The sequence below is a fragment of the Carassius auratus genome, chromosome 28 (genome assembly GCF_003368295.1).
Source record: "Carassius auratus strain Wakin chromosome 28, ASM336829v1, whole genome shotgun sequence".
NCBI lineage: Eukaryota > Metazoa > Chordata > Actinopteri > Cypriniformes > Cyprinidae > Carassius > Carassius auratus.
The window spans coordinates 17,393,432-17,421,328 of record NC_039270.1 but is presented as its reverse complement, the minus strand read 5'-3'; the positions used below and the strand labels follow the sequence as shown (position 1 = coordinate 17,421,328).

Here is a 27,897-nt window from a genome sequence, read left to right as displayed (position 1 = left end):
CCTTCTCTCTCTCCTCTCCTTCTCTTTTTTGCCGTTGTTGTATTTTTTTTTTTTTAGCAGCTGCTGGATTTTCCCTTTCTTTTATAACTGCTGTCGTTCTCTCCATTTACAAAGGAGGGATCTACAAATAGAGGCAACCACAGCAAGACAGTAAGTGAGGCTTCTTTTCTCCTCACGCCTGTGCCAGGGTTGTGCATGCAATGGGAGGCTGTGAAAATGTGCGGAGGATGAGTGATGAATGGATCCTGAAAGAGGTTATGAGTGTAGATGCTGGCTGGTGGTTTGCCATTCAAAGTTGAGAAATATGAGCGTTTGGGAAAAGCGACTCGTGCATGCACTGTGTCTGTTGGACAGAGTGAATGATGTGAGGTGATCAGACTGGGCTGGTGTCGCTTGTTATCTGTAGTTTGGCTGCAGCAGCGTGAGAATCTGATCTTCCTTTAAAGAGACAGAGGTTCGCTTAAAACAAGAGGTGTACAGAAAGAATAGGTGAATACTGAATCAGAATTTAGGAAGTTTTTCTGGATATATATGTGGCATTGCTGTGAGAGAAAGAGCTTGGCATAGAAAGATTATCATAATGACAATTAAATGATATAAATCAGCTCCTTGTGCAGAGTGCAATATGTTTTTTTTCTCCTCTGTATTTTAAAGGGAGAAGCCTGATATGCAGTATCCTGTCACACCCTGAAACACACCCACCCACCCACATACACTGGCATGTTCTTCCTCACGGACTGATCTGAAAGTGTGGCAGCTCTCTCGTATGATTGCATCTCTTAAATGCCACACCAGTTTTCTTTCCTGTACACTGCCTTTTGTCTTTCTTTCTTATAAGCATATGCAGTGAATGACAGAATTGGCTGTTAAAGGGATAGTTCACCCAAAATGAAAATTCTGTCATCAGTTATTCACTCTTATGTCATTTCAGATTTTTACAACTGTCTTTATCCTGTGGAGCACAAAGGGTGCAATACTGAATATTATACTGGTCACCCTTTCCATGCGATTATATTGAACTGATGATTCAAAAAGCATCACTGGATGTGGTCCATACGACTAGTGCACTATATTCCATGTCTTATAAATCCATGCAAAAGCTTTGTTAGTACAGATTAAAATTAAGGTTATTATTTAATGATAATCTTTGTGCACAAATCAATACCACTGGGTTTTGTGAAGCGCATCAACCGATTCATTAAAAAGATCTGACTTGATGTGATCATGAATCCACAAACACGCCAAGGAGAGCCAGAGCAAATGTCAATATTTTGAATGAATAGCAGCTTAAGTTCTTTTATCTTTTTGTCACACAGAACTATTGTATAACGTCAGATGATGCAGATCATTACACCTCTGACAGTCATATGGACCCCTTTGTATGATGTTTTTGTGTTCTTTCTGAAGCTTAAAAGCTTCTGTATCCATTAAGTGTATTTCTGTGTGTAACCGAACATAGAAACGGTCATAAAAATTTCACCTTTTGCTTTCAATAGAAGAAAGCAAATCATACCCATTTGGGTGGGAAAAAAAAAATGGTTTCTAACGTTTGTCTAATACATGCCATTTATTCCAGGTTAATATTTATTATAAAATGTTGTGAATATAAGTAGGCTAGGTACTTTTCAGGTGATTCCCATAATCACACAATTCGCTACAGATTCTTCTCCGCCCACAGACACACTGCTGCTCAGACACAACCCACTGAATGCCCCTTAACTAGACAGCCACCTCCTCATCTCACAGGCTAGAAGTGGCACACAAGTGAACCAACAAGCAAACATTCTCTCCTCTGCACGGATGTGAAGAGATCTTGAGTCTCAGTGTGCTGCTTTCCCGAGAGTGTGTGTTGATTTAGTTTGGGACTGTCCCCTGCCATTATCTGCTGAATCTATTATTAGAAGCCTTTGTTTTTCGCGTATATCCTCCTCTGATACATTGTCTGTGCTCAGAAGAGGGAAATTGTTGCAGGTCTTTGCTGCGGGCACCCATAATTACACAATATATGTATTTCTAGCCAGTTATTGAGACAGAGAGAGAGAAATAACATGGGGGAGGGAAAAATAAGCAATGAAGCCAAAGAGAAATGAAGATCTGTGGATAAAAACTTCTACCAGCTGTATATATATATATATATATATATATATATATATATATATATATTTGCCAATATTAGGATAAGTGAAGCAAAAAATTCCAGATCTGTTTTCCTGGCACAGACATTGTGGCAGAATGGTGTTGCCAACATTGCATGCAATAAAACATTTCTTCCTCAGTCACATGCTGTCACAACTGTCACCCGCTCTCTTTTCTCACACCCTCTATGTCTTCCCTTAAACACACACATGCACTTAGAGTCTGTTCTGGTGTAGTTTGAGTTTTTCGCTTCGGGGGAAATGAGATAGGATGACAGAGTGGATAATCAGACAAAGGCATACAAAGAGAGTTAAAATTAGCCACATGGAACGGGCCATTGATAAATTGGGAAACTAGAACGCCACTGACACCCTTCCACTCAATGCTCTGGAAAACCCGGCCTCTCCTCTTGTTTGCATTGCCCCATGCATAGTATGCATACACATGGATGTGTCCAGGGTAGGGGTGTGAAAACCACATATTTATTATCATATTATACTTAGTCATGTCATGAATCCTCAGCAGTCATTATCTCAAGTCTTCAGTGTCACATGATCCTTCAGAAATAATTAAAATTTGCTGCTTAAGATACATTTTGTATTAATATCAGTCTTCCAAACAGAAGTGATGCTTAAAGGGATCACCCGAAAATAAAAATTCTGTCATTAATTACTCTGTTCCAAACCCGTAAGAATTTCGTTCATCTTTGAAAAACAAATTAAGATATTTTTTTGTTGAAACCCAGAGAACTTTCTGACCCTCCATAGATAGCAAGGGTCCTACCATGTTCAAGGCCCAGAAAGGTACCAAGAACATCAAGAAAATAGTCTGTGACATCAGTGATTCAACCAGAAATGTATGAAGCTATGAGAATACTTTTTGTGTGCAAAGAAAAAAAAAAAGACTTCCAACCATTCTTCTTCCTTGAGTTACCATCTACAACCATTATACTGCACTCTATTAAGAGTACCATGGCACAAACATGTTGTAGAAACACGGATGCGCTGAGCCTCGTTTATGTACAGAGGAAAGCACGTGCATGTGTCATGGTACTCTCCATAATAGCAGTAGATGGTAACTTGGGGAAGAGGAATTGTTAAATAAAGTTATTTTAGTTTTTCCGCTCAAAAAGTATTCCCATAGCTTCATAAAATTACGGTTGGACCACTGATGTCACATGGAATATTTTAACAATGTCTTTAAAACCTTTCTGGGCCTTGAACGTTGTAGGATCCTTGCAGTCTATGGATGGTCAGAAAGCTCTCGGATTTCATCAAAAATATCTTAATTTGTGTTCTGAAGATGAACAAGGTCTTAAGGGTTTGGAACGACATTTTTCGTTTTTAGGTGAACTATCCCTTTCATTTTTTGGTGGAAACCATTATACTTTTTCAGGATACTTTGATGTATAGAAGTTTAAAAATCATTTATTTGATGAAAAAAATAATTTGTAACATTGTAAAAATCTTTACCGTCACTTACTGTCTAATGCATCTGTGCTGAAGAGAAGGACAACTATAGTACTGCAGGTATGTGAGAGTAGCGTCATCCATCCTGACCCATCCTTAGTATTTCTTTCCAGTTATTTCATATTTGTATTTGTTGCCTCTTCCACGTCTTCGTATAGAGACGTGCTGGTATGTGCAAGCACTGCTGCTCTCCTTGTAGTTCAAACACTTCTCTCTCATTATGCACATTATTAACACATCCTCACACTCGTAACAGTAAATGAGGAGAAATGTTCTCATCTCAACATAGTAACAGCTCACACCATTTCAGCAGGCTTAGATAAATGATCACACACACACACACAACTCAAATCTACTGCACATGTGGACAACCTGATGACTGTCACACAGAACAATTCTAATCAATGTAATCTGAAGTGCTTCTCACATTGTCCTTTGAAACTGTATTGACCTGATACAGGGTGGTTGTCATCTGTTGGTTGGTTCATAAAGTGGTTTATTTTGTTTAGTTGAAGTTGAAGTTGAAATAAGTAGATACAAATGTGGCATTCAACACACATATTTCCATCCTGAGCGTTTTCTAATAACACATTTGCCTGTCTAAGCTAATGAATCGAGGCAGTGGGCGCTACCTGGCCAGCATGGATCGATACCAATGGATCTGTGTGAATTAGGCCAGCGTGGAGGCCTGATATAGTGTTCACTGTTTCATTCCTCTTCATTTTACTCAACTCCTATCAGGTTGTGTTTGTGCTCAGTTCCATCCTGGCTTTTTAGCTGTTGCCAACCACTTCCCCTCCTCCTCGTCCACTCTTTAAGCACTTTACTTTTCTGTCCCTTGTACAATCAGTGAGTTTTTCTTGCCCTTTCATCCTTTACTCTCTCTCTCTGTGTTTGCCCAGTGGTTGAAGATGGTGAATCTCTCCTTCCTCTAATATTTACTGTGTAGGCTCTTGAGGGGCAGAGTTCAAGCTTTCAGGATTTAGCCCAGTCGTTTTACGCACTTCCGCTCACGTTTTTTCTCCTTCTCTCATTCTGCTCGCGGTAAAGGACTGATCTGGGACAGACGGTCTCCCTTGTGCTCTGGCCTACTTCAGCTCTGTCCTTTCTCTCTCACCTCCCCAAACTCCTCTTTTCCACTTTCCATCTGTCTCTCGCTCTTTTGCCTTGAGTGTGTCTCTCTTTGGCGTTTGGGCCGATGACTAGTTTTGGGCGAAGTTCAGTTCTGTTCAATTTTATTTATATAGCACATTTAAAAACAACCATGGTTGACCAAAGTACTTAACAGTGTCCGGTAAAAACAAGTCACTTGTAAAACTTATGCATGACAAAGTTACATTGCTTTTATAAAAAGTTATGCTGTGTAACATTTTTCTCACCACTTTCTTCACCAAAGTTGAAGCACTTTGCTTGGCTTACATATGTTTTTTTTTTTTTTTTTTTTTACTGTGCCATGGACAAGTGGTTTTCCACTGACAAGTTTTGTGTCACATAAAGGCTTTACTGTGAAAAAATTGCACACTGATTGTCATGACAATGACAAGATTTTTGGCGGCCATACCTGTGAGCTCAAGGACAGAGGAGATCTACTGCTGCTTTGAGGCATCACCCAAAAACAGAGTACAGCTGGATTTTTATTTTGGAGCTCTATTTTCGTTTAGTAGCAGCATTTGAAGTTTTTATACTACAAATCTCACTGTGGATTGAAAGAAACTGTGCCAAGCTCAGTGCATTATATGCTCATTAAAAGTTAAGCTTCTTTCTGACTAAAACAATGTCTTTTTAAAACACTTTATATGAACACTTAAGTGCTTCTATAATTTCAGCAGATAAGTTTTTGCATACATATGCAAATCTGATCATTGTCCTTGAAATTTACTTACCCTCATGCTATGTCCTGGCATAAACCTGCATTTGCTTTATTTCTTCTCTGTGTGTGTGTGTGTGTGTGTGTGTTTATCCTTAAAATGAAATTCATTAGGTTCCAATGTTTTTTTGGAACCCAGCGTTTTTCAAAATAGTGAAGTGTTTTCAAGTGTTCTACAGAAGGATTTTTGTTTCTGCATGGAAATGATTTAAAACGGTACATGAATGCACAAACGATTGCAGAATTTGCAGTTTTTGGGGGATGAACTATCCCTTCAAATGTAATATTTGAAATATAGTCATCCTGGTTTAATGGTGTAAATGATCTGATAATGCAACTTGCATTATTTTGTTTTGATTTCTGTTCCTCAGAATTGGATGTTGCTTTGCTGGTGTACCCACCAGTCTTTTTTTTCTTCATCTTAGCAAAACTTCCTGGGTCAACTATCTTCATCAAAGGGTAAGGGCTTGATGACTTGCCTTAATTGCAGGTAAATAGCATAACATTGCTGGTCCACCAGCTAGATAAGCACCAAACCAAGACAATGTTGTTTTAAGCTGGTTTTCTCAGGCAAGGAGGTTGATGTTGATCAATAGTTTTTGATTGCTGAAGTGTTACATAGGGACAGGTGTCATGGACTCTGGTCGTATCTGGCTTTGGCAGAATAGGAGTGTTGTGTCAAAGCCCCCTTGTACTGACAGAGCTGTTTCCCCATGTGACTGAAAAAAAACCTAAACACAAGTCCTGCTGCTGAGATTGGTCTAGCACTTTGGAAATTCAAGCGGAGTCAGCGTGAGATGATGTCGGCATTGGTGTGAGCACAGGGCATTGGGGTGTTTCTCACAGCAGTGGTTGAGCGTGTGTATGCACATAAGTAGAACAGAATCCCTTTGTTAAATCTCAGAGGGCATCATCACTCTCTTTTTCTTTCAGTCACTCACTTGCAAAAATGCAAGAGAAAGATGGTTGCATGCTGCTGTTCTTCTTCCTTCCTGCTCGCTGCATGAGTATGTGCTCATTGATGCCAATTGATCTGAGCGATTGGCCGCAGTCTCCTGCAATTCTGTGGACCGGATCCCAGTGTATTAGTGCTAATTGCACCATTGAGAGGGAAAGAGGGATGCAGCAAAAGAGGGGGAGTGGGGCATGAATTTTCCCAGCAGTCACCAGTGCATCATCAAAGTACAGCTATTTTTAGACTCAGAAGCATTGGTGGTGAGCCGGTTGGCCCAGAACAGCAGTTTTAAACTGCCGTGGCAGTGCATTATGCCCCATATTGACTTTTCTATGGACCGGTTCGCTGCTTATGCGCATTTATTAAGTGTTGATGTTCAGGTTCAGTAAGACGACTCTTAGGAGTAAATGTAATACTCCATATCAGGGGTTTTTAAACTGAGGTCCACTTGGGTGTCAATAGAAAATTACATTACATTTTATTGACAGCCATTGTTTTATAATTACAGTAAAAATAAAAATCAATCAGCATATAGCTGTGCAAACATATGTCTTATGTATTTTTGTGTCTAAGCATATCTATGTAGTTACAACAAGGGTCACTTAAGTAAGAATGTCCTACTAGACATATATGACCCGAAAATATTCAAATTGTGAATTGGAATAAGTTGATGGATACATGACACTTCCTGCTAAACCGAACCATAAAATTCTGAATCAGTGACTTGGAATAAGGCAAGAACATGTTTGTACTGTGTTTTATTGATTTCAGTCAATCAATACATACATACATACAAAAAAGAACTGGTAGTAGAAATAGCAAGAATAATCAAACCAAACAAATTTTCAAAAAATGTAATTGCTCAATTAAATTTGATCACTTTATATTTTGGGCTTTTTGTCATCAAAAATGTTAAGGCCCCTGTTCCGTGTGATGCATGTTACTAAAAATCAAGATGCCCCCACCTCCCCAACAATCTTTTTCTTTGAAGTACTGAGCTTTGAAGTTTTTTTTTAAATTTGAAGTTGGACCTTCTAATGTAGTTGTGGAAAATTTGGGAACCTTGGAGTCAAAAAGGTTGAGAACCACTGCTGTATAAACACGGACTGATTTTTTTAATCGAAGTTAGCAGCCTCTAAAGACTTTTAAGCGCACAAATATTTCACCCTTCTCAGTTTGCGTAATATCATTCAGTCTATTATCAATCAGTAAACCATATCAGGCAAATGGACAAACATGTTTAACTTGTGTTTTGTGTTAGCTGATCAAAACTGCAATGAAGAATGAGTAACAGTATGTTGGTGTGTGGCTAAGAAGCGCTCATCTTCATTCAGAGGGATTATGCTGCTGAGACCTGCTTAATGAGGACGGGAGACAATCAATTACTCATGAATACTTCTGCATAAAATCACATTGTTTGCACAATCATATAGTTGCACACAAAACCTGTAGTAATCCAGCCACGCTTGCTTTTCTGCAGTTGTATAATAAAGCGACACAGCTTCTGATGAGAATATCAGTGTGCAAAAATGGCTATAGCTCACCCCTGCAGATCCGGGAAGACTGAATTCCATTAAGGCAAATGACGCTATCCGGTTTGTTTATTAGGAACGTGTTTTAGAGTTGTGCCAAACAGATTAACTCTGTGTGTGATCCACTGCATTGGTTGATGAATAGCTCGTTGGAGGCCAGTGGTGCATGTCTGCTATCCTTCAGTCTCTGCTCATCTATTGCAAGTCTAATGGCCACATACTTCAGCCTACATTGCAGCAGCTATGCTAAATTTGCAGATGTACTTCCTCATATGCTGGCAGGTTTGTCTCAGTTTATCAGTGTCAGGCGCACACAGACCATCAATCAACCTTCAGCTTAGCTGCGGTGGCAGTGTCAGCTCAAGTCAACAACTAGATCAATAGGCTTTTAAAGCTGTCCTTCCTGTCAGTCATGTCCTTTTTTAGGTTAATGGTTTTTAGGTGAGTTGGCATGGAAATTTGTATAACATCACTTATTATTTTGTGTAATAAGTTCGATTTGTGAATGTTTATTTAGAATTTGACATGTGATTTTTGTCTTTTTGATTGTTTTTAGCATTTTTCTGGGTACTTAAAGGGATAGGTCACCCAAAAGTGTAAACTGTCATCATTTACTCACCCTTAGGTTATTCCAAACAAGTATGAACACAAAATAAGATACTTTGAAGAATGTTGTTAACCAAACAGTTGACTTAGAAAAAATTCTATGGAAGTCAATGGCTACCGTCAACTGTTTGGATAACAACATTCTTTAAAATATCTTCTTTTGTGTTCAGCAGAAGGAAAAAACTCATACAGGTTTGAAACAACTGGAAGGTGAGTAAATGATGACAGAACTTTGTATATTTAGTATCAATATGAGTCTGGCTTCATTGAACAAGTGTCTTCAAAAACAAGTGTTTTGGAAGTCACTGGAGTTAATACAGGACTGAAAAATGAATATTGACTCTAGAACATTTTCAATGACATTTTCAAGCTTTCCTGGAACGTGGGAACACTGCTGATATGTGTTTACCAAGAATACAAGGATAGACCTGTAGTATAGGCCCATTTTTTTCTTTCTTTTTTTCCATTTGAGAAAAGAAAATCGAAAACGATTCATAACAGTTCTTCTTTCACCAAAACAGGTGCATGTTCAAGCCTAAAGCTATTAGCCTGAAGAGATGAGCAATATGTGACAGCATAAATTATAAGAAAACAAGAGTCCATCTGTGCACTTGCATCACGTTTTAACAAGCCCTAGTTTTGAGTCATATTTTACACATCTTTTTATGAACATGTGGCAGTGACCTACCTTATTATGTATAGTGTCATGATGCTTATCACTATTGTGGGGCTTTCTGGAATATTTGGTCAATCACAGCATAAATCTGTCAGGTATTTCGTATTATTTGCCATTTTCTATTCACCGCTCATCTGAGTAAGTGAAACTGGCACTACTTTGATGTCTCTCATATCTCATTGCTCTCTCGTTTAATACAAATGCAACTGCCGTGGCCTTGCCTCTTAGTTATCAATTGTACTGAAAATGAAAAATACAGCTTCAGTATTAATATTAGAGTAATATTGATGCAAACTGCCCAGAGTCAGGGTCTTGTCCTAATCACTTTTTACACTTCAAACCCTAGTGCCTTTAAATTGTTTTAGGACTCAGGTCAAAGATTTTTAAGCAGTAATTTTGGCATTTATGCAGTTAGTCACATTTCTTTACATATAATTCTTTGTTGTTGGTATTGTTGTAATGTTTTGTGCTGCCATCAAACTTATTGAGATTTTAATCTCAAGAGACTGACCGGATAAAATAATAATATTTTGAAAAAATAAAAATAAAAAAGAGGTCTAAATGGTAGAAATGACTGTAATACTCTCTCACATTGCAGCAATGGGATGATGTGTCCTCAGGTGTGTCAGAGCAGTTATATTGCCCTCACTATGTGCTCAGTCATCCGTTCATCCCATTTCTAAAAGATTATGGTGAATGAGCCAGACCCTCATCCACCCCAGGATCCTGGTTTTGATCCTCTTCTACAGCCTGTGTGTAGCTGCAGGCCTTATTCAGAAAGCTGTGGGAGGGTCATCCAGACAGGCAGGCATCTGGAGATTGTGCCGTTCAGCTTGGGATGATGGATTCAGCAAAGATTGGCGTGATTGGCTGGAGTGGCTGTGTGCATTAATAATGGAGGCGCTGCTGGTTGTATTTATAGAAAGATTGGAGGGTGGTGGCACTGTGAATGGGGAATGATATATGACAGATCCTCCCTAACTAATCAGCCGTACGCCGGCGGTAGGGTCCATGTACACTGCATGTACACTGGCAGACTTTGATGCACACAAACAAACATAAACTTGCAACTTTCAGTGCTCCATTTAGCTGAAAACATCTTTTCGTTTCTCGTGTCTGAAGGTCTGTCTAAACAGTTAAAGAAATATTTTGGGGTTCAAAATATTCAATATTCAAGTTCAATGGGGCATATGCCAAAACTGGTCTCATCGCATCTGTTTTTCAGAGAAATTATGTAATAAATATTAATAGCAGCATGAACTGACGGTGATAATAAAGGCAATCAGCTAAGCTGCATATTTATTTTTGTTGTTGGCATTTTATTGGGTTTTAATGTCTGAATGATAGTAAGAAAAATAATTAGAAAAAAAAAACACTTTTAGATATCACTTTATGTGATGGACAGTTTAGGCTCATCTTTGGTAGCTCCTTCTCTGGTAGCATCTTGAGTATAACTGCTCCATATTTAATGAAGCACATACACATCTGGTTCACATACCTGAACCAGAAGCAGTAACCTGTTTTACACAATACAGAAGTTTGTTGTGCATAACCACCAATTGACAGCCTTGGCATGACGTTGATTTCCTAAAAAAAACAACAACAACAACAACAAAAAAACACCTACAATGGAAGTACATGGGGCCCATTTTTAAGCATTTAAAAGCAGAAATGTGAAGGTTATACTTTTTTTTATAAAAGAACTTAAATTCAGTTTTCGGTTTATGATGTTATAATGGCAACAAAGTTGCACAAATGTTCACGCAAAGAAAGGAGTAACTTTTATTCTCGCTGTAGTATTGTTGTTGCAGCCATGTCGTGAAGATGTTGTGTGTTTCGTTGTGAAAGCAACGCTTCTTTGATTTGTCCTCCAAAAGAGAAGAAAACTAGAAATCAGTGGTTAACTTGTATTTACAACACTGTTCCAGAACAGTTCAACCCAAATATTCAGATGCGTGCAGCACATTTTACAGAGGACTGTTCCCTGGGAGAGTAGCATACAATGGCAGTGTTCTGACAAATAATGCTGACACACAGGCTGTATGTTTTCATAAGTGAAGGATTTGCCACTGATGATTCAAACTGAGTTTTTAGCAGTGTAGAGTAGCGCTTGTTGTTTGTCGTTCCTCCAATCACATATGCAAAGATGGTTTTATGTTTATGCGACACGATGCAACTCGACATTTAAAAACATCTTATAATCAGTAATTATGTCCCCACTGGATGCAACAAATGCCTCGTTTGTAAAGGATTTAGTTGGTTTTGTCTTGTCACACCGGGACACAGTATGACAGTATGGTGAGGGGCGTGTAACGAATGCACACAGGAAACGATGGATCCAAATGCAGTGTTTTAATGGGGTAATCCAAAATCAATCAAAAACAGGCAAGAGGTCATAACCATAAAAATCAGTCCAAGAACAAGAAACAAGAAAACCACAAGGGAACACGAGAAAGCCGGGTGACGGAAAACAAGGTCTCACTGAAACAGAATGAGACAGGCTGGTTCATATGGACAGGTGAAAACGATGAAAGTGGAGACAGCTGAGTGCAATATCAGGTGTGCAATTAACAGTGATGAATGGGACAAAGGCTCGTGGGAAATGTAGTGCCTGCAGTGGGGTGACTATGGGGAAGTGTGACAACTAGTGGACACCCAGGGAAACACAAGGCGTTTCTCAATATCAAGGATACTTCCTTGGCTGGACTGATCCTTCCAAGTCACTTCCTTAAGAGGCTAGGCGAGAGTCCTCTTTAGCATTTGGAGAACACATAAATGGAACAGCCTAGCAAGTGCACGTAATTGCGTCATTACGTCAGTGAAAAGGTCTGTTTGAATAACGCTTTTAATGGTATCGTTAAATTACTTTGGACAACTTAACTAGTTATTTATAAAAGAAATGCCAATGACGCAACCAATTGTTAAATGACAGGTCCGGTTCAGTTAACCATTTGTATTTGTATAATTTACAATATCATACTGTAGTAATTTGTACTGGCATTTAAATGTCAAACTTTACTTATATTTACTACAGTTATAACAAATGTTTGGTAACGTAAATAAAAACCGTTAACGCTCCGACATTTTTGCATTTTTGAACTAACGTTAGATGGCAAAGCTGCGCGCATAGGATTGTGGGTGATTTGAGAGCTCGAAATATACACATATGCATCCTTTCCTGTGTATGAGATATTCTTCGAACGAAGGACTAAAATTCCGAGGATCCTCGACATTGGAACAGTCCTTCGACGGATGTCGATGATGTAGCATCCTCGAAATACTGGCTTCCGAGGATCCTTCCTTGACATTGAGAAACACCTACAGACCAGACACTGTGACAGGTTGTACATTTCCATCACACGCTTGAGGCATTCAGCCAATAACAACACACTGGATAGTTGGCCAATCAGAGCACACCTTGCTTTTCAGAACGATGAGCTTTGTAAAACTTGACACGTTTGAGAAGGCGGGGCATAGAGGAGAAACAATAATGTAAAGTATGTGTAAAATAATGTGTTTATTAATGTTAAACCAAATTAAAACACATTTCATTACACCAAACACACAACATAATGTTCTTTTTTAGCAACGTCATATGACCCCTATTAAGTCTTGTGGCTACACCATTGAAAGTGAAACTGGCCCCCTTCATATTTATTGTAAGTCACTCTCATTGTTTTGCTGCTGATTGAAAGCTTGTATTAAACCCAATGCGTTTCTCTAAGCTTTTCTCACAGGCACAATTATTTTCCATAATATCAAGGCTTAAGACTTCTGGCTTCCTTTCAACATAAGGTCAGTGATGTTGGCTCTTCAGACTCTGTCCAGGTGGCTACTCTTATGTTATACAGGGCGCAGATTCTCCAGAGCTTTGGTAATTACGAAAGAAGACTACGTAATGATGGCCATAATCGTCACATTAACATTTGAAAGCAGAAAGCTTTCACACTAGACAGGATTGATTTTATTCACACCCCTCAAATGCATTATTGCCAGATTATTGCTTTATTTTCAAATCAGCCATGGACCATTGCCTGCAGCGCCCTAATTGATCACAGTCTTAGAGATTAGAGCTAAGAAACCAGGATCACTTGTTTTGTGTCTCAATCAAAGAGATTATTAGAAAGTGATTTTACAGAATCAATAATATGATTTATTGAGTTACACTAAATATGTTAACAATACAGTCAGGAGATTCAGTAAAATTGCGCTTTGTACTGCATTTTAGGGAATTTTCAGATGTTTTTCATGGATCTTTTCTAGATGTAAAAAAAATAATGCTGTTGTGAAATGGCACTTTATCATTTCTGTCATACGCATCATTTAGCATTGTCCTGGGAGCATGCATCCCTACCTTTCCTCAAGCAGAATGTGCAGTTTTGTGTGACAGCTGTGGATTTGGAGTCTTGTGAAAGCTGGAGGAATGTTAATCATCTTTTCTGTTCTTTTTATTGCTTTGAATAATTTAAAATGCAAACACAGACAGGAGTTGAAGCGTGCACACGTATTGTCGAAGCTGAGGGCCCTGGAGGAGAGGGAGGGGGAAGAGAAGTGCTGTTTGAATTGTTGCCATATTGATTGGCCTATATAGAATAGATTAGAACGATTAAAAGACGATTACTTGTGCGTTGGTTTTCCCCTTTCATTCACAATTAGAACACACAATAGTCAAATTTAAGCTTCAGCATCTTGATGCTGTTCTCTCTATTTTCCATCTGACACTCTCCACTAAAATTAATTGAGAATATGAAGGCTGCTGTCATTAACCATCAAAGGCAGAAGCTTTTAGAGGCAGTAGTTAGTGTATGTTAATGGATAACGATTAATGCACGTAAAAAACATGTAGCTGAGATAAAAGCCACTCTTATCTCTCTTTATGTTTAAACTATTTATGCATAGATGCTAAGCTAATGATTTTGAACGCAGTGAGAATTTGTGGAATTAAGGGTTTGATGTGTTTAAAGTACAGGTAAAGATTCTTTATTGGCATCTGTGGTTCCATATAGAACCTTTAACATCCAAAGAATTTTTCAATTCCACAAAAGGTTTTTATTGTGGGGAAAAAAAGTGCTTCAGACGATCAAAATGTTCTTTGAGGAACCCAAAATGGTTCTTCTGCACTGCAAAACCCCTTTTGTTGGCTTTTTAAAAGGAATATAAAAATAGTTTTCATTGTTCCATGGCATCCAGAATATATAATACAGTGGGAATCTGACCAAGATTATACCTTCAACATGCCATTGATGTTTTATGGTGGTCATGTCTTTTTGAGGGCCGGCAGGAATATTTATTATTGATTCCGGTGAAGGTGGTTAGAAAGCTGCCCACAGAACTCATTTAAATACCAAGCAGCTTCACATCAGTGACATCAGCACCCCGTATAATATTGACACTGCCTTCTAAATGTCAAGTCACTATCATTTACCCAATATGACACTTCTTCACAGTATTTTATGCTCAGATGGTGAAAAAAAAATGTGGTGGTTTTAAATTGATGGTTAAAGTTTTGATACTGCAATTCAATCTGTCAGATCTCAGTGAGGAAGATGATGTGTCACTGGCTGGTTTGGAGCATTGAATATTAGAAAGGGACAGCAACTAGATTGGGTCAACTGTGGCCTAATGGGTAGTGAGTTGGACTTGTAACCTGAAGGTTGCAGGTTCGAGTCTTGGTGTTGGCAGTAGTTGGGTGGGGGGAGTGAATGAACAGTGCTCTTTTACCCTCAATACCCATGGCTGAAGTGCCCTTGAGATAATTCACTTCTCACTGCTGTGTGTGTGCACTTGGATGGGTTAAATGCAGAGCACCAATTCTGAGTATGGGTTATCATACTTGGCAAATGTCACGACTTTCATCTGTTTGATGGATGGCTCAACGCGTCAGAGCATGTTTATGTGTGTGTGTGTCATATGCTTTCCTACAAAATACAGCATTTTCAACACGTTCAATGAAGAAAGGTGCTTAAATATTTAATAAATTTTTTTTTAAAATTTTATATTTGAAATTAAATGTAGGCTACATGTTTATATTATGATTTCTGCAATCTTTGTAATCCGAAATTAATTAAATTAACAATAAATATTTATATGAAGTAATAAGTTTAATAATAACAAAAAAACTAACATTTTATATGCTATTTCATAACTCATAACAGTCACACTTAGTTCATAACTCATAACAGTCACAAGTTTTAGCAATGGTAAATGTTTTGTAATGTGTGAAAATCATGCATTAACATGAATGCTAAACATGTCTAATATTAAGTAATTGGTAGGTAAAATGAGCTTCTATTTATTTTTCTACAAGGAATGGAGTATTTTTGGATTATTCAATTAATGTCAAAGTTATAAAAATGTTGTATTATTTGTTGTACGATGTAGTCAGCATGTCAGTGCTTCGAAGATAAGATGTCACTCAGAAACTGCTTGTACATTTCAATTACAAATAAAGCAAGTAACGTTAAATTAAATGTGAAAAAAAGTATGAAATAGTATTTTATTATAAAACATACTTCAATAATCTTTGTTTTGTTTACAACCTAAAAAAAGTGCAACGTGGGATTTTTGCCTCCACATTTTAAATTTTTTTTAAGTTGTGATACAGTTTCATAATCTTTTCCATTTTGTTTCATTACAGTACCAGTGCTCGGTTTGGCCTGTGTTTGTGGAATTGAATTTGACATCTGTAGTGCGTGTGTGAATTGCACTTTCGCAGAGGAAGAGAGAGCATGTACTTGTCTGAGTGCAAGCTCCACTGATCCAGTTTCGTCCCGCCTTCCCTCTCAGCCATCTCTCTCAAACAGACACACAGAGACATTTCAATCCTGTGTTTGCTCACTCAAATCCCTCTGACGACTGTATCATGACAAAATATGTCCCTCACCAAATGCCAAGTCAGCTTGGCTTGCACCTGAGGGAGCCGTGGCAAAACAGCAGTGCATTCTGTCAGGAAACCACAGCCTGAACTGTTGCAGTTCTGTCAAACACCATCAGCTGGAGGAAGCCCTCAGGCCACACAGCACTGTCTCAAACACATTAAACCAGCTTTATTTGACATGTTAATACAGCTGTGGTTTACCCAAGTATGTCATCATATTTTTATGGAGGTTTAGTTTGCAGGAAAATCAGTTTGTTTTCCTTGCAAACCAATTGCTGGCTGAGAGGAAATCTTCCATTTCGTTTTTTTAACTCTAAAACACATTTATTTGCAAACCAAATACTCCACCTCAAGATAAAATAACAAGAGAAACTGAGATCTCCTCAGTTTAAAGAGTTATTGCACAGAAATGATTAAAATATCAGTATTAATGGAAAAAGATTGTGAGTCGACAAAATACACAACCACATCTTCTGCTAGCATTTAAGGGATTTACGGGAAACACCTCAGTAATGCAGTGGTTTGTGCATGTGAAGGATTTTGAGGTTGATTTCACTCGTTTTTTGTCTTTTCTGAGATTTACCTCAGACTGTCAAGACTAGTATTTTTTCAAATGTCTTTTATCCCTTTTGGATATACTGTAGCTGTTTGAGCATTCATTTGTAATCCCCTAGAATAAGAAAACCATTTTTTTTACTTTGTTGTGTTGATTTGTTGTGGGCATATGATGTGTCTGATCCTTTTGTTAGCTTTTTTGATAGTTACGTAGGATTTAATAAGTTCTTCCTAGTTGTATAATCCGTGCCCATTAGCTCTGTTTTTAACACAAGCCTCAGTGCATTAGCTTAGAAAACCTACACACTGACCACAACAGCTGAGTCAGTGGAGCCTTTGTGGACCACACAGATCCAAAGTTCGCTTGAGGGTGTCTTTTCAGACATGCAGGCAAGAAAAAGAAAGGCCAGGAGAGTTTATTGACAAATAAGAGGAGGTAGTTTGATTGCATAACATTGTGTTATTTAACACGTATAACTTTAATGCATCCATTTTGTCTGTTTTCTTTGCTAAAGCCAAATAGAAACCTAATTTATTTATGGATGGTACTTCCCACACTGCTGTTTAAGTCATTACATATTCATGAGACAAACTGGACTAGATTGATTGGACTACAGTTGACATCTAGAAAATTCTGTCATCATTTAATTATCCTTAAGTTGCTGCAAACCTGCATAATTTTTTTTTATCGTGCAAAACAAAATGAAAGATATTTGTATATTTTTCAATTGTGTTTTCCATACAGTGAAAGTCAATGTGGTCGAAACAACATTGGAACCCATTGACTTTCATCCTATGCACAAAGACATTTGCTTTTAAAATGTATTTTCTTTTAAAATCTTTTATTTTGTGATCCACAGAGAAAAAAAGAAAAATTAATACAGGTTTATTTTAGGATTCTTTATATACTAATATTCCATTTATTCATATTTTGAATTAACTTTAGTTTTCATTTCATTTTAAGTTTAAATAATTTTGTTATGTATCAGATTTTTACTATATAGAAGATTTCTATATTTTTTCTTTAGAATTTGACTTCAAATTAAACTTATTTGTTAGTTGCCAACATTTCTAATTTTCAAGTTTTAAGTTTACGTTTACACTAAAATCAAATATTCTTTTCCATCAAAAATGTAATTATTAGATGGAAGAATTTTTTTTATATTTCTAGTTAAATTTTACCATAAAAATACTAGAAACCTTAGTTTTGAGCTGTCCCTTTAGATTAGATTAGATTTAGATTAGATTAGATTAGATTTAGATTAGATTGAACTTTATTGTCATTATGCAGATTACAAGTACAGAGCTAATGAAATGCAGTTTATCATCTAACCAGAAGTGCAAGAATATAGTGTTTTATATACATAAAAGTGCAGAGTATGTAAAGTTATGATAAACAGAATGTACAGTGGAGTTACTATATACAATGTTGATCAGAGTATATACAGAATATAAATATGAATGCAATGTAGGGATTGTATGTACATTATGAACAGAGCAATGAAAGATTATATATACATTATGAACAGCAGGAACATGAGAACAGTGGTAATAAATACAGTTGGATGAGTGTGCAAAAGTATTGTTAAACAATGTATTCTATGCAAAATAACAGTAGTGCAATGATATTTTTATATAAATTGTGCGAGAACTGGTGCGAGAGTGTAGGCTCCTGTAACGTCTGCTGGATGGAAGGAGGGTAAAAAGACTATAGTCTGGACTATCTTTTATATATTCTGCTATATGCAATATTATAAGAAAAACTGAAAGCAGCATTACATCAATATGTCTCGTTCATAGTGGGATGATCCGTCCTGCGTTTGTGCCATCGTGCGTGGCGTCTCCAATCATTTTTCAAGCATGAAAAACTCAAGCATCAATCCCAGAGCCCACACACTCTCTCCCCCTGCAGCGTTCCGCTCCAATGTGTGTAACCTCTTTATGCGCTTCCATTCAGCAACATTTCTGCGAGCTCTTTCCCATTGAGATGTCTTTGCTCTTATCAGTCTAGCCAGAAAAGGCAGGCTAGCGAGGCATTGTTCGGCCTCTCGGAGGTGGCTGGGACTAGGGCTGTTTTCATGTTTTGACATTATCACTGCGCCCGTCGAGCGAGGTTCGAGCTCAGAGGAAATACGAGGCTGTCATGTGCCCAATGGCTGGTTGATGAACAGGACACGAGGTGACATCACTGTCAAACGCGAGCAAAGAGAAGGTGGAAGTCACTTGATATCATTTTTGTTATTGACAAGACATGGTGACCTTTCCCCTCTGCCTCGCTTTCTCTCTTTCCATACATGCTGGCTTATTCTCTCTCTCCGTCTCTCTGAAACACGCTCATAAATACTCTGTATATGGGCTGCTGCTCTGTGTAAGAATCTCACGCTCTTCTTCTAGAACCACAGGTCACTGCTGAATGATGTTAGTGAACTCTGAAGTATCATTGTGTGAATAGAATATGAAATCTCTCCACTTTAATGAAGGCATGATGCTGAGGTGTTTCGTGAGACTGTAGTGGCCCTTGAAGTCTTCTCTTTTTAAGCTGTCTTTCTTCTCTTAAATTCGATTGACATGCCACAATTTTACTAATCTCATACGTGAGAGTGTTTTTAAGGGTCTGAGCTTCTTCAAAATCGTCAGCCAGATTCTGACTCAGAACAGTGTCTTTTGTCAGAGTACAGTACTGAATTAAAGAACTGGCTCCTTATCAGGTCACAAGTTGAACTGGAATTTGGATTCGAAGGGCAAAAGGAGGAAGTTTCAGAATTGCACAGAGTAAATTAACATGCTAATGTGTTCGGTGGGAAATAAGTGTTCTTCTGCTCTTGGTGCCTAAAGTTCATTTACTTCCGTTCATAGGTTTGGGGTCGGTTAGGACTCTCTTGTAATTAGATGATCAAAAATAAATGAATCAATAATATTGCAAAATCTTATTACAATAATGGTTCCCTATTTTCATTATGTTTTAAAATCTATCTATCAGTTGTAAATGGTACATAACCCTGGTCTACTGACATTCAAGTGAAAAAATCTGTTAGAAATGTCAAAAAAGGGAGGATGGCTGTGGTTGAGCGAGTTATATTCCCCTCTCTGTCTGAGACATTTCCCAGATCTTATAATATTTTCTGAACGTCTTTTGAAATTGCAGCCATTTTGGAGAAGACAGTCTGAGCGGGATCTGAGATCTTAATTAGCCCCATGGTGGAGAGTTGTCGACTCAGAGGGGGAGTTTGATTTGTAGCTTCCCCTAAGGTGCGTGTATGTGGAAGTACAGCTGTTTTCAGCTCTCTAATGTGATATCTGTTATATAACCAGACCAGGATCATACAGAGTACACAGTAGAGATTTTGGCAGCTTTTTTCCCCATCTGTGGGAAAATGTTTCTCTGCAAATGCTGTTGTATGTTGTCTCTTGACATGCCTGTGTCATGATGAGTGTTCGATTCAGTGACATAATCGGACATTCCCAATACTTCAAAATAATTATGAATGGCAGGAAAGAGAGCTCCGGAAGTAACTCGCTGTTATTACCCAAACCATGAAATATGGTGCGTTGGTTATTGTTTTATGTGCTCCTGTGTATCGATGGCTGATGGAGAGAGGGAATTAGGATGACTTGCTTCCATTATGTGGAGGAGACTGCATAATAACTCTCTGAGGGGCCGAGCTTGTGTCTTAGTTGCTTGATTGCCATTCGCTCTGACATACACGATTGTGAGGTCATAAGAGACAGTCTTAAGAGAATAAGTGTGCACATACATCATTTCCTGTCCTATCTGTACACAGAGCATTGGCCTGTGGATAGGCACGTATGTACCTGTGCGTTTGTGTGTATGCGTTTGTGTGTATGTATCAGAGAGAAATTGGCCGTTCCAGTTTCATGGTGTGAAAGTGGGGCGGTCTGTTCCTTGGAAGTTTCCCAGTTTAATGTCCTGGGGGCCGAGATACTGAAAATATCTATCTATATAGATGCTTTGTCCTACATTAAAGTGAGGGTGAAAGAGAGAGAGTGAGAGAGCTTGAGAAAGAGAGAGAGAGAGGGCAGAACACCTGAGATTGTGCAAATGACAGAGAGTGATAAGAGAGAAAAGCCATTTTAGGGATGGAAGAAGGACTATGCGGATTTTCCCGTTGGAAACTCACAGGAGGTCTAGATGGACAGAAATGACCAGTTGGTTTTATCTATACATGTGACTATTGGGGTCGGTGAATAAAGATAAACTAAGAGCTGATGTCTGACAGGTTTGTCCGAGCACGTAACAATCAGTGTAAAACCTTGTACACAATAGACGACACAACTTAACCGCTGGTGGAGACCACATAGGCTAGTCCTACTTAAGCACAGTTTCAACCAATGTTTACCGTTATAATCCTCTGAATACCACACCTGCCGAATGTGGTATTGTTTTCGCCAGACGAGATTTCACAGAGACTCGCGAGATTAAATGTGACTTGCAAACAAAAACAAATGGAGGATGAACAACATTGTCAGTTGGTTCTCCTCGTGCAAGTTTTGTCTTTAAAGACAGCTATAAAGATAACAATATAAGCGTCCACACCAGCGAACAATATCGTCTGTAAGTTTACGCTCATCTGCCGCTTTAAATTCTCGAGCTCATTAGTGATTCTGATCACGTGTCAATGTCTTTTATCATTCATCAGCTGGAGAATAAAAAAAACCTGATATTCCAATGATATTGGTTTTTCTGTGCCTTTATCGTTACAGCTATGGTGTGGACTCTGACATTCTTTAATATTGAAAACTATTTTTAGAACTTTATCTTTATAGTTATGGTGCTTGGTGTGAACGGGCCTTTACATTGAGAAATCCAAAAGAAAAAAAAGCAATCTTCTTTCTCAATAATCCACTGTTGTGGCATGGTTGTGATGGCCAAGTTTCAGGTATGGAAGCACGCAACATCTGGTTTGGGAAGCTTGCTCGCTCTCATTGGCTATCATGAGTATCAAGTCAGAAGCAGCCTGATCAAGAGTCATAAATAGGTTATCAAACATGTTTTAGGCTGGTCTCCCATCTTGACCAGCTAAAATTTTTCATAAGTGCTTTGAAACTAGCCAATCTGGGAGACTAGAAGACAAGCTTAAGCTGGTTTAAAATGTTTTTTTTTTTTTTTTTTCTCAGCAGAGCTCACACACAGAGGCTTTTAGAAATAACTGTATTTTATTGGGAGATCATTGCCGTTTTAGAAAGCTTCTATACTGTAATAAAGTTACAGATTAAGAAAAAAGAAAGAAAGAGAAAAGGTAAGAAAGAAGCATGTTGCATTTAAGTTTAAAATAAAAAATGGCATTAATAACAGGTCTCAGTGAAACATTTTCTGTGGTTATCTTGAATTAACTCATTCACTGCTGTAAATGCAGTTTTATTTTTTCTATAAATTCTTGACAATGCAACTATAGATGTCATGCTCTGAAAACCGATACGCTAATATTTTTTATTCATCCAAATTAGTATTCGTCCAAAAGTTTTAATTTCAAATCTGTATAAATTTCTTTCTTCGGTTAAAAATGTATTTTGTTTGTTGCCCATACAGTTTGGTTATCAATACAACACCTTCCTTTGAGTTCTGTGGAGGAAAGAAAGTCATACAGGTTCATATGAATAAATGATGACAGAATTTAAATTTTTGGGTGAACTATCCTTTAACATGAAGTCAACTCAATCGTTTCTGCAGTCATTCAAATCTTGCAAGGTGAAGGTCTTAAACTCAAAGCTATCTCAATAAACCTTAATCAGATTAGATGCCATATTGATTTTAACATGGTTGAAAACAAGGCTGCAAAGGATAGATTTACATTCTTTACAGTGGAACACACTGCATAAAGGTCTTAGATCCTAAAATTAAAAATAAAAGTTTTTTTATTTTTTATCATTAAAGTTTTGTCAGCTGAACAACCAGAATGTTGTAAAAAAAAAAAAAAAGGTTGGTGAGAATCAACAAACGTTGTGTATAAAGGCAAGCTCAGAACACAACAACAAAGTAAATCACCAACACATTAATCCAATAACTATAACCGCATAATTGACTCATGGGTTTTAAAATAGAGGAGACACACTAATTATATTGGTCTGGAGATCCCTGCCGATTGTTATTATTAATATTTGCTTAACCACTTTAAAATGGCTTTTTGGTGGCTTTTGGTCAGAAAACGTTAAGAAAATGACACATATACAGCAAGGTAATATAAATGAACTTACCTGTCCTATCGCTTAAAACAAACATCCATCCCTTCTTAAAAATCTGTGTTAAAAGAGTTAGCCTGTTGTGCTATTTAATTAGGCCTACTGTTCTAGTTCCCTTTATTTTTCATTTGTATATATATACTGTTTGAATGACAGCTTGGAAAATCTGTTGGAGATCAAATATTCGATATCAGTACTCATCATAAGTACTTAGTAATTATCAGCCCTGCCGCTACGGTTGTCACCTAGTGGTTGTAATTACATCAGCAGATTCGGCACATTCGCGACAGAAAAACGGCGCTTTCACGTAATGGTGTTACAACTGTGAAATTACAAACAAAAATATATACATTCTGAGACATGAACTGAAATGAACTGTGAATTTTCACCTCAGAATTTTGGGGAAGCTGTGCCTCCCCCGACGAGCCGGCACTGCTCATGCTGCGGTGCTCCCTTGGGAGCTCACGAATCCTTATCAAATCAACAACATGTTAAATATGAAACTGTTTGTCCAGACAACTCTGTTAGACAAGTTAGGGCAACACTTAGGGTAATACTGTTGATTAGATATAGGGTGATATTGTAATTGCAGATTTAAAGTATTTCAGGTTCATCAAAACTGAAAGGCAAACAAACTCAAAATAACAGGACAAGGCAAGACTGGTCTGTAAAAATACTTAACGCTACACAATGCACAATACACATCAAACTTCAGAAACCTTGATACTGAGTAATCGCTCAACAGGCTCCGTAACCTTGAAGCTCATTAAAATTTAGCAGAAATACGAAGCTGCAAGTTTGCTTGGACAGAGTAAATGAGAGAAGGGACCCATGGGAGGATAAGGAAAGAGAAAGAGATGGGGAGAGATACTGTTATCTTGCACTCGTTATCTCTTCATGTGATCGATGCCCTCTGTAGGGCATCAATCACTTCCTTTGTCTTGATTCAAACCTTCCCCCTTTGCTCAAGATTAATTGAGATATGCTCAGTTCATGTTGTGCTCTGACATCCTTCATTATCCTAACTATGACCTTAAGGGAAAAATTCACTTAAAAATAAAAAAATAAATCAACTTACTCACCTCCACGTCACTCCAAACACATGCAGCATAGTTTGCAAAAATGATTAGTGTATAAATAAGTTTGTACTAAATAAAAATCCACCCTATTTTGTCAATTCATGTTATAAACATGAATATGTGTCACAATATGGAATACAAGATCTGTTGCTATTTTTGTTTTATCGCATCTTTAAAAGAAAAATTACCTCAAAAATGAAAAAAAAAAACTGTTGCTTTAAAACCATTTTTGTGTTGATAGTAACCAGGCATTGTCAGACAATAAAAAAGACCAAAAAATATATTCTAGTATTTCTATTATAGTAATGTTTGTATTACGCCTCTTCTGGATATAATTGCAGGGTAGTTTCAAGCTGCATGCAATATAAAATTTATTTACGAATAAAGATTTAATTCTCGTCTGCTCTTCAGACAAACATATCATATAAACTATATAGCTTTACAGTTTTGGAGCTTTACAGCATTTTTTCAGTAAAAGAGCAGCATGAACAAATTTGAAATCATTTCATTTTAAAGAAAAAAGGTCATAGAGACTTGAAGCAACATGAGGTTGAGTAAATGATAACAGAATTCTGAAATAATGTTTTTTTTTTTTTTTTTTATTAACTAAGCTTTTAAGGTCCCTTTAAGGATGTTTTCTCTGTTTTGGAGGGATGATTATTTTTAAATCATATCCTATTTATTGCATTGAAATTTGTTAATACTTTGCTATATTTAAGGGTGGATAATTTGATCAGTTGTTTATTATTCATGCAACAGTACATAACTACAATAACTTTGTCTGGTGCTCTTATAAAAGTTTATAGCATGATTTGGGAAAATTTAACTGAATAACATAGAAGTATTCTTCAAGGCTAGTTTTTGTGTATTTCATTTCATTCTGTAACCTACTTGTTCTACAAATCTGTGTGTACTAGTGTTACATGATACTGTTTTTGACAGCATTGATAACGTTTATGACAGATAATATCATGATAATTTTTGCATTTCTCTTACCGAATATCGTATCCTGCCAGTAAAAACCTGTCCGTGGGTTTTTTTGATTGCTGTCAATTTAAGTTCAGACACATTGTTGCCAGATATCACTACTAAAACAAACAATAAACTAAAAATAAATAAAAAATAAACTGAAAATATTTCAAATCTTTTGCAAGTAACATAAGATAAAGACATTGCTAACTCTAAACTGCAACTTCCTACTTTGTTAACTTTCTAAAGTGTTAAATTAAGTTGAAAAGACAAGTACAAAACGCTTATAATAGCGCCCGCGCCCTCATTCACATAACTCTGATGACTCGTTCACTCAGCCGGCTTCTCACAGCGATCATTTTCATACCAGACTGAATTATACATGACTTGTACAAGAGTTTAATTAGTCATTCAGAGATCAAATTTTATTTTTGTACATGAAAAATGTACCGAGGTCTGGGCCTCTGGTTACAGGCCTGCACATATGAGTTCAGCTCTTCAGTGTTCTGATTTTTAATCTATCCATTCAATTCACATTTCCCTTCACCCGCTGTGGCCGAGTTCCTCTTCCCTGGATCCAGAACCTGCTGAGACTAATCCCTCCCTATCACCATCCTGGCCCCCTTCAGTCTCTCACTCTAGCTCTCTCCACCCTTCTCCTTTTGCCCTCTATCTCAGAGTCAGCTCCCTCCCGCTTTCCCTCATCTTCAATCCCCCTCATCTCTGATTAGTCAGCAGGAAAAATATACTTTGTTCTTCAGCCAGTGTTTTTTTTTACTCTTTCATTTTGTCCTTATTCATATGCTTTTCAGTTTCATGTCAGCTGGTCTACCTCAGCTGAATGTTGCTGTTTGTTTCTCCTCTTTCTTTTTCCAGCCTCCTCTGTTAGTTACTCTCTGTACTGTCAATACTCCCTAAATCATGTGGTTTTTGTCTGTTTCATTGCTCTATTGAACAGGGACTTATAGTCCCTATGTTATGGAATATGGCCAGTGTTTCTGCCTAAATTGCACACCATTTGTGGCTCTGTTTCATGGTTTTAGGGTGCCTGTAATGATAAAGGAGTTTTGTATGACAGCACAATTTCACAGAGCTTGCCAAAGGGGCGTTAGTTTGATCTTTGGTTGTAAATAAGAGGGCTTTGTGCTTCATTTATTGTATCTCTTTCATATTACCCTCTCTTCCCACTCCACTTCTCTCGGCCATTGTCGTTTATTTTCTCTGACAGTCATATTATTTCTTTTACAGCCCTTTAATGTTCCCATCACATATTTTCTGTCAGTTTTTCACCCTTTTTCATCCCTCTGGTGTTTTCCATATTTTCCCCATTACTTATCGCTGTTCCTCCTTTTTTTTCTGTCCCTCACTCATTGTCTGATCTGGGCAGGCTGGTCAATATGCATCAAACAGCCTGTTCCCAAGCTCTTCTCTTATATTCTGTGTTTTATGCAGTCACCAATCACTGTAAACACATCTTTACTTGCCCAAGTTAAGGCAGCTATGAGGAGCATTGGCATATACTTCTCTAAAACAAATCCCACACGTCACAAAATTGTTTGTGAATTATCTTATTGACAGCATTAACATGATTTCTTTAACAGAGTGCCTATTTACACTAAGTGCAAATGGCCCACCTTGTTGGCTGAAGCTATTTACACTATCTCCACCCACCACAAAAAAACAGTTGATAATCTTCAGCTCCAGTGGTGCAGATGGTAAAATGTGTAGTATGTCCATTTTGACGCTATGGACCTGGGCTCGAATCCACCTTTTGGCAAACTTTTTTTTCTACCTTTTCAAATTTCAAATCAAATCAGAAAAGCATTTATTTTAAATGAAAATTAAGAATATAATCAAAGAGTGAAAATAAAGTGTCAGGTAGGGTTAGGATAGGTTTGGGGAGGGCTTTATTTACCCAATAAGGTGGTATCCATTTATAAATTTGAATTCAAATTTACACTCAATAAGTTAATATTGCATACTGTTTTACAATGTACAACAATACTGAGATGCAGATAATTGCAACTATTTGCAATAAGTAGTAAAATTTTTACAGTTAATATATAGCTATTTGCACTTAAAGGGATAGTTCAATTTCAAATTAAAATTTGGTATGTTTTAGTTTACCTCATGGGCATCCACATAGGTCTCTTTGTTTCCGCAGTAGTTTCCATTTTGATATTTTTAGGTCAAACCGATCTTGTCTGTGACTCATATAATGGAGGTCTATGGTCACCACCTCAAAGAGCATGCACAGAGAAGTCCAAATTAAACAATTCCCCATCGTAAGTACACATTGATGACCTAAAACACAAAACGAGTGTTTGTGTGAGAAAACAAACAGTATTTATATAGTTTTTGCCTCTTGTACACAACCACGTCCAACTGATCTTAGGGCACGCGTGCTTCCTGGTGTGTGACATGTGCGTGCGTTCTGGCTTATTCTGCGCAAGCGCGGAAAGCCCCGGAAGTGATCTCTCGTGCGTGTACGTCACTCATTGTTTACTGTTTACCACACGATACGCCACCAATCTGCACTGTCTGAAATATAATGCAGTAATTTAATTAATTAATTGGTTTATAATGCACCCTATAATCGTTGCAATAATAATAAAAACACAACACATTACTCAATCTATTGACATCGTGCCATTGGGTCCCTCGGGCATTGGATGTTGACTCCAGTTTATACGTGGCAAACTAAACACACTGTGCAAAACACTGCGGCTCAACAGTGGAGAAAACTCAGTATCTTCAGTCAGGCAGGTGTGTGATGCGATACTGTCAATGTCCTCGTCGTCGTCTTGTAGTTGTTCCATTCATGACAACATATGTTCTCCACTTCTGTTGGCATCTCACAACACTTGCTACAAGAACACCACCAATTTTGAAGAGATCTCTGTCTCTCTGAGGCTTTAAGACGTGCTGCTGCAGCGGATGCTTCCTCCATCGCTCTGAGTACTTGATCTGTGTATTCT

At 37.6% G+C, this 27,897-nt stretch overlaps 1 protein-coding gene across 1 annotated transcript in view; it reads left to right on the top strand.

Moving 5' to 3' along the window:
• LOC113047039 (SH3 and multiple ankyrin repeat domains protein 1-like) overlaps positions 1 to 27,897 on the top strand; it is a 109,704-nt gene that overhangs the window by 501 nt on the left and 81,306 nt on the right. The window contains 1 exon segment of the mRNA XM_026208284.1: positions 115 to 150. The gene's annotated coding sequence lies outside the window, so the exon portion shown is untranslated.